Source organism: Pan troglodytes, chromosome 6 (assembly GCF_028858775.2).
Source record: "Pan troglodytes isolate AG18354 chromosome 6, NHGRI_mPanTro3-v2.0_pri, whole genome shotgun sequence".
Lineage (NCBI taxonomy): Eukaryota > Metazoa > Chordata > Mammalia > Primates > Hominidae > Pan > Pan troglodytes.
The window spans coordinates 76,946,314-76,953,843 of NC_072404.2; the positions used below are offsets into that span (position 1 = coordinate 76,946,314).

The 7,530-nt window shown below is 42.8% G+C and overlaps 1 long non-coding RNA gene across 1 annotated transcript in view; it reads right to left on the bottom strand.

Moving 5' to 3' along the window:
- Nucleotides 1-7,001, bottom strand: part of LOC134810543 (uncharacterized) — a 140,262-nt gene extending 133,261 nt beyond the window's left edge. The window contains exon 1 of the long non-coding RNA XR_010158882.1: nt 6,923-7,001. This is a non-coding gene — a long non-coding RNA (uncharacterized LOC134810543). The remainder of the gene's footprint in view (nt 1-6,922) is intronic.
- Between the last annotated feature and the right edge of the window lie 529 nt (nt 7,002-7,530).

Here is a 7,530-nt window from a genome sequence, read left to right on the forward strand (position 1 = left end):
CTATTTAGAACCTCCCCTCCTCTTGCTCTTTCACCCAGGCTGAAGTGCTGTGGTGTGATCATAGCTCACTGCAGGCTCAAACTCCTGGCTTGAGTAATCCTCTCACCATAGCCTCCCAAGTAGCCGGGACTACAGGTGTGTACTACCATACTCAGCTAATTTTTTCATTTTTATTTTTGTAGATACGGGGGGGGGTCTCACTATGTTGCCCAGGCTGGTCTCGAACTCCTGGCCCCAAGTGATCTTCCCACGTCGGCCTCTTGAAATACAGGGACTACAGGCATGAGCCACCATGCCTGGCCTTAAATCTGCATTTTGTATTTTCTTCCCATTATATGGTTTGCCTCTACTGGAGACAGTCAGGCAGGATTTCCACTGTAGAAGAGGGACTTCCATAGAGTCAGCTTCCAGATCCACAGGGCATAGATTTGCAGCTCAGATCAGAAAGCAGGCTGACAGGGAATGAGGAGTGAGGAAGGATTGAGATGGGAAGTTATATTAGACTCTTCCTTTTTGGCTCTTTCCAGTGTCTGGATAACTTTTTGTGCTAGCCAGGATGACAGACTTCCTGAGAAAAGAAAGAACAGTGGAGCATGAAGGTAGACTAGTTGTTTCCTGCCTCAGTTTCCATTTTGTGCCAATGATAGTGTTACTGGTGGAGGGTGTCCAGGTTCTTGACCTCTTGAACAAGGAATTGGACAAAACGCACAAACAGAACAAGGAAAGAATGAAGCAATAAAAGTAGAGGTTTATTAAAAATGAAAATATGCTCCACAGGGTGGGAGCGGGTCCAAGCACAGGGGCTCAAGATCCCCGTTATCCAGAATTTTCTGGGGTTTAAATACACTCTCGAGGTTTCCATTGGTTACCTGGGGTATGCCCTGTGTAAATGAAGAGGATGAAGTAAAGTTACAAAGCTGGCCGGGTGCCGTGGCTCATGCCTGTAATCCTAGCACTTTGGGAGCCAGAGGCAGGCAGATCACCTGAGATGGAGAGTTCGAGACCAGCCTGACCAACATGGAGAAAACTTTTCTTTACTAAAAATACAAAATTAGCTTGGCGTAGTGGCACATGCCTGTGATCCCAGCTATTCAGGAGGCTGAGGCAGGAGAATCGCTTGAACCTGGGAGGCAGAGGTTGTGGTGAGCCAAGATCGCGCCATTGCACTTCAGCCTGGGCAACAAGAGCGAAAATGTGCCTCAAAAAAAAAAGTTACACAGTCATTTACTTAGTGTACGTCCTGTGTAAATGGAGAGGATATTTCCTGTCATAGCTGAAGTGTTTCTATTTGATTTAGTTCTAGGAAGTCCCCGTGAGTCGGCCTTATGCTCCCTGCCTCCAACCCTATTCTCCTGCCTCAATAGTGTTTGATTTCAAATTGAGAATGAGGTAAATCTGCATATGCTGCTATTTTCAAGGAAATAAAGAGAATCTGTACTGTGGATTATCCAGGGTACTCACAGGGGCCAGAGTGAGTGCTGCAACAATATTCCTACAAAGGGGATCTGTCGTGCTGAATTGCCCCCTGTAAAGGAGGTAAAGGAAAGAGGGTTTCAAAAGCACCATTCAGAATTTTAAAAAGTGCTCCCTGCTTTTGGGAGACACTGGGGAACTGATACCTGAGAATGTTAAAGTGCTTTGTGAATGGAGTCAGACTCGCAACCCAGATACTGGAGGGAAGGGCTGACCACCTGCCCTGAGGGTGGAGCCTGGGGACGATGGTCTTGGGATTGGCCAGCAAAGGGTCTGCCAAGCACGGAGAAGACAAGTGATTCCTGTGGCACACACGTGGCCAATACTGCAGAGAGAGCAACTGTGGGTCATCTTGGGTCCTTTTCAATAAGGCTGTCCCAAGGGGCAAAGAGATTCCAGCGAAAAGAAGCTGGAGAATAACAGTTGCATGCACAGGGCTGAAGAAATACTTGTAAGTCATGACCTACTAGGTGCCTAGACCCCAGGTGGACTTTTCCTATTGGCACAGCTGCCGGCATTCATTCACCCGTGCAAGCTTCCAGCTTGCTTTTCTATGTCTGCAGCTTAATTTTAAAGGCTGCTCTTTGTTAGAAAAGAAATGATTTGGGGGCTGCTTTTTTTTTTTTTTGAAGGAAAACCTTACTGAGGGCTATCTTCCCCTCACTGTCTGCCTAAATAATTTCTTTTTAGCTCCTGTATCAGAATCAAACCACCATCCATAGCCAACTTTCCCAAGAGACACTAGGAAGACACAGAAGTCAAACTGGGTGAAGATAATGTTTAGATAGAGCTTTACTTTGGGCAACTGAACACAGAAAACATTAACTGTGGCTACCTTTCATCACCGGAAGATTTATTACATTCTATAAATTTGCCTGGAATAAAGCAGGTTGAAAATATATGAACACCATTAAATTTAGTGGAGTGGAAAACTTCCCTGAAGAGGAGATTGGTGGCCGGGTGTGGTGGATCACGCCTGTAATCCCAGCACTTTGGGAGGCCAAGGCAGTTGGATCACCTGAGGTCGGGAGTTCAAGACCAGACTGACCAACATGGAGAAACCCTGTCTCTACTAAAAATACAAAATTAGCTGGGCGTGGTGGCACATGCTTGTAATCCCAGCTACTCGGGAGGCTGAGGCAGGAGAATCGCTTGAACCCAGGAGGCAGAGGTTGAGATCCCGCCATTGCACTCCAGCCTGGGCAACAAGATCAAAAATCTGTCTCAAAAACAAAAACAAAAAACAAACAAAAAGAACAAAACAAGAGTAGAGTGGCTTCAAGGGTTTGTGCTAAATAAAGGAGAATTTAAATGTGCTTATTTGGGGGTTTGGTTTTCTTTAAAAGGGGACCTTGTCTACTCCTCCCTCGTTGCTACCCTACAAACTAGTGTCAACCTATATAGTCTTGTTACCAGAAAGGAGTCCTGATCCAGACCCCAAGATGAGGGTTCTTGGATCTCAGGCAAGAAGGAATTTGGGGCGAGTCCATAGAGTAAAGTGAAAGCAAGTTTATTAAGAAAGTAAAGGAATAAAAAAATGCCTACATCATTGGCAGAGCAGTGGCATGGACTGCTTGACTAAGGACGCTTACAGTTATTTCTTGATTATATGCTAAACAAGGGGTGAATTACTTATGAAATTTCTGGGAATGGGGTGGGCAATTACTGAAACTGAGGCTTCTTCCCCTTTTTAGACCATATAGGGTAACTCCCAGACATTGCCATTTGTAAACTGTCTTGGCATTTGTAAACTGTCTTTGGTGCTGGTGGGAATGTCTTTTAGCATGCGAATGCACTATAATTAATGTATAATGAGCAGTGAGGATGACCAGCAGTCACTTTTGTCGCCATCTTGGTTTTGGTGGATTTTGGCTGGCTTCTTTACGGCAACCTGTTTTATCAGCGAGGTCTTTGTGACCTGTATCTTGTGCCAACCTCCTATTTCTTCCTGTGACTAAGAATGCCCCTATTCAAGATGGAGTTGCTGTGGTTCAAATGCCTCTGACAGTGTCATTGAAGAGATGATTTGACTTAAGTTGAAAAACAGGTACATAGTATTGATTGAAGATGTAGGGATAATGCCTGGGTTTAGTTGCCAGCATGGTGTAGTCATCCTTACCATCCCATTCCCTGCCTTCTGGGTGGGGAAGTGAGTCCAGCAAGGCCGAATGCCCTTCACATTTGTGCATCTTCTTGGAAATTTCCACTTTATCACGGGAGGCATGTATTTCAAGTTGCACCAGCTGTGTTCCGGGCAACTCTTTGGATGCCTTCTTTTATAAAGTGGCATTGAGAAGTTGAGAGGATGCTGAGATAGCAATTTGCAAACTTGGTTCAAATTTTGACTCTGTGGCTAGCTCTATGAGCTGAGTATGTCACCTAATGGTGCTAGGTCTCTGCATGATCAACTCTAAAACCATGAAGGGTTGTTCTGAGGATTCAATAAAACCATGTCCAGTCCTCCCTTGATATACATGGGGGATTGATTGCTTTTAGGACCCCTGTCTTCCACCTTCTAGTCCCCACCCACCTCGGATACCAAAATCCAAGTATGCTGAAGTCCCTTATGCTACAGAATGGTGTAGTAGTTGTGTATAACCTACGTACAACCTCTTGTACACTTTCAATTTTATCTTTGGATTGCTTCTAATACCTTATACAATGTAAATGCTATGTAAATGGTTGTTATACTGTATAGATTTTTTAATTTGTATTTTTTATTGACTTTTGTTCAATTTTTTCTTTTTTTTTTTTTTTTGTTTTTGTTTTTTTGATAGAGACTGAGTATCTCTCTGTCTCCCGCTGGAGTGCAGTGGTCCCATCATAGCTCACTGCAGCCTCAAACTCCTGGGGTCAAGTGATCCTTCCCACCTCAGCCTCCTGAGTTGCTGAGATCACAAGCACAAGCCTCCCACATATTTTTAATCCTTGGTTGGTTGAATCCATGGATGTAGAACCCACAAATACAAAGAGCCAACTGTATGTAAAAATCTTTTGCACAATGCTTGACACATAGCCAGTCCTTGATAAATGATAGTTGAGCATTATGAGTCTATTTTGATAATAAAACAATAACCCTGGGAGTTCACTACTAAGATATTATAGCTCACAAAGTCAATAAATAATAATAATAATAATAATAATTGTTATTTTGAGACAGAGTCTTGGTCTGTTGCCCAGGTTGGAGTGCAGCGGCGCAATCTTGGCTCACTGCAACCTTCACCTCCCAGGTTCAAGTGATTCTCGTGCCTCAGTCTCCCACTCAATAAATAATTCTTGAATAGGACTCAATCAATGGCTGCGAGTTAATGGACAATCAATGCTCAGCTTACTTGAAGTCCAGGTAGCACTGAGTGTGGTTGCAAAGGGAAAACTTAATATTCAGCCTATTCCAGAATGCTTACATGATCATGCGTTTCTAAACACTAAAACTGAAGAAGACTTTTGGACATTCTGTCTCTGCCTTTCCACTCCCTTTTACCTGGCTGCCAGCCTACTTAAACATTCTTCTACTTCTCATTGGTTTGTTCCAGTGAAAAGGTTTGTTGAGTAAGCCACTGAAATTTTTAAAGCCATGTTGGAAATACCTAAGTAAGCAGAGCACAGCTTGACAAACACAGGATATTAAAGAGATAAATTGTGGATTGAAAGAGATAAAGATGTGCTACATGGCCGTGTGTGGTGGCTCACGCCTGTAATCCCAGCACTTCGGGAGGCTGAGGCAGGGGGATCACGAGGTCAGGAGTTCGAGACCAGCCTGGCCAACATAGTGAAACCCCATCTCTACTAAAAATACAAAAAATTAGCCGGGTGTGGTGGCAGGCACCTGTAATCCCAGCTACTCAGGAGGCTGAGGCAGGAGAATTGCTTGAACCCGGGAGACGGAGGTTGCAGTGAGCCAAGATTGCACCATTGCACTCCAGCCTGGGTGACAGAGTGAGACTCCATCTCAAAAAAAAAAATGTGGTACATATACACCATGGAATACCATGCAGCCATAAGGAACAAGATTATGTCCTTCGCAGGGGACGTGGATGGATTTGGAAGCCGTTATCCTCAGGAAACTAACACAGGAACAGAAAACCAAACACCACAGGTTCTCACTCATAAGTGGGAGCTGAACAATGAGAACACATGGACTCAGGAGGGGAACGACACACACCGGGGCCTGTCAGGGAGGGGGAGTGGTGGTGGGGGGAGGGACATCATCAGGACAAGGACAAGTAGCTAATGCATGCAGGGATTAATACCTAGGCGATTCATTGACAGGTGCAGCAAACCACCATGGCATACATTTACCTATGTAACAAAACTGCACGTCCTGCACATGTACCCTGGAACTTGAAATAAAATTAGAAAAAAAAAAAAAGGAGAGAGAGAGAGAGAGTGGCCAATGAAAAGTATGTGAAGCATTGCATGGAGCCAGTAGCTCTTTAAGGCATCTCGAGTTCTTCACATGCCACATAAGCCTTCCAATAGGTACAACGTGCTGTCCCTGGAAGTTCCCAAAATGCTCTTCGTGGAATGGGTTAACCCCTTCTCTGCCAAGAATTCTCACTCAGGAGGAGTAAATGTTCACTGAACTGCCTGCCAAATGACTCAGTGTCATGATTTCGAGTCCTTCCCACCCTCGTGTCTCTCTCCTGTAGCCTCCTGAGCTTTCCCATGTTCCTCTTTCTCTTCCTTTGATGGGAGCACCAGGCTGTGTTAATGGGGCTAGGGTTCCCATAGGCTTCTATGGCACCCAGGTGAGTCTTGTTAAGCCTGTGGCCCATGTTCCCGTCCCAACTTATTTATGTGAACAACCCTTCTCCTGAAACACTTAAAAGCAGATATTTAGTTTTATCGCCATTACAACAACACCATTTTATGACTGCCCACCAAATTCCAGATTCTGTATTAAAGGTTTCACATGTATTACCTTGTTTAATCCTCAAACCAGGAATTAGCAAATTCTTTCCATAAAGGGCCTGATAGTAACTCTTTGAGGCTTTGCAGGCCATCTGGCCCCTGTCGTAGCTGCTCAATTCTGCCACTGAAGCATAAAAATAGCCATAGACAACATGTAAATAAATTAGGTTGGCTGTGTTCCCATAAAACTTTATGTAGAAAAACAGGCGGCAGGGGTGAGCTTGCACGTAGGTGGCAGTTGGCTGACCCCTGCTCTAAACACCCATGGAAGTAAGCAGGTTGTTAATACCCATTTCACAGATGAGTAAATGAAGCATACAGGAGATCAAGCAACTTTGCAAAGATTGGAAGGATTGTAAATAGCAACCCAGGGTCTGTGTGATACCAGGTCCTATGTAAACACTATGTCCTAGCGGCTGCAAATGAAAAATACATGAGGCTTAGAAAACAGAGAGAAGGAGGACAGGCACTTTCTCCAGCAGCCTGCCCCTTCCTCATGACCACAAGCTTCCCCCTGAGTTCTGCACCAGCAACTCACCTTTCCTTGTGGGCTGGGATCTTGCTCATGGCAGCAGTTGCTTGTAGTGCTCTGATGTGATTGTGAGGCAGGCAGGTTGACTATTGTTCTCTATTCTGTACTAGAATGCAACTTCCAGGAGCTCTCTAGATAAAGACAACAGCTATTTCTTGCTTTTCCAGGAATGTAAATAATATTTATTGCTACATGTGTTAATGGCATTTACTGATTGAATAATGAAATTATTCAGTGTGTGTGTCTCTAGCATGTGTCTATATGGCAGACTAATATATAATATTATATATTATATAATTATTATAATTATTACATATTATATTATATAAAATAATACAATTATTATATAGTATATAAAATAATACAATTATTATATAGTATATAAAATGATATAATCATTATATATCATATTATATAATATGATATAATCATATATCATATTATATAAAATGATACAATCATTATATATCATATTATATAAAATGATACAATCATTATATATCATATTATATAAAATGATACAATCATTATATATCATATTATATAAAATGATACAATCATTATATATCATATTATATAAAATGATACAATCATTATATATCATATTATATAAA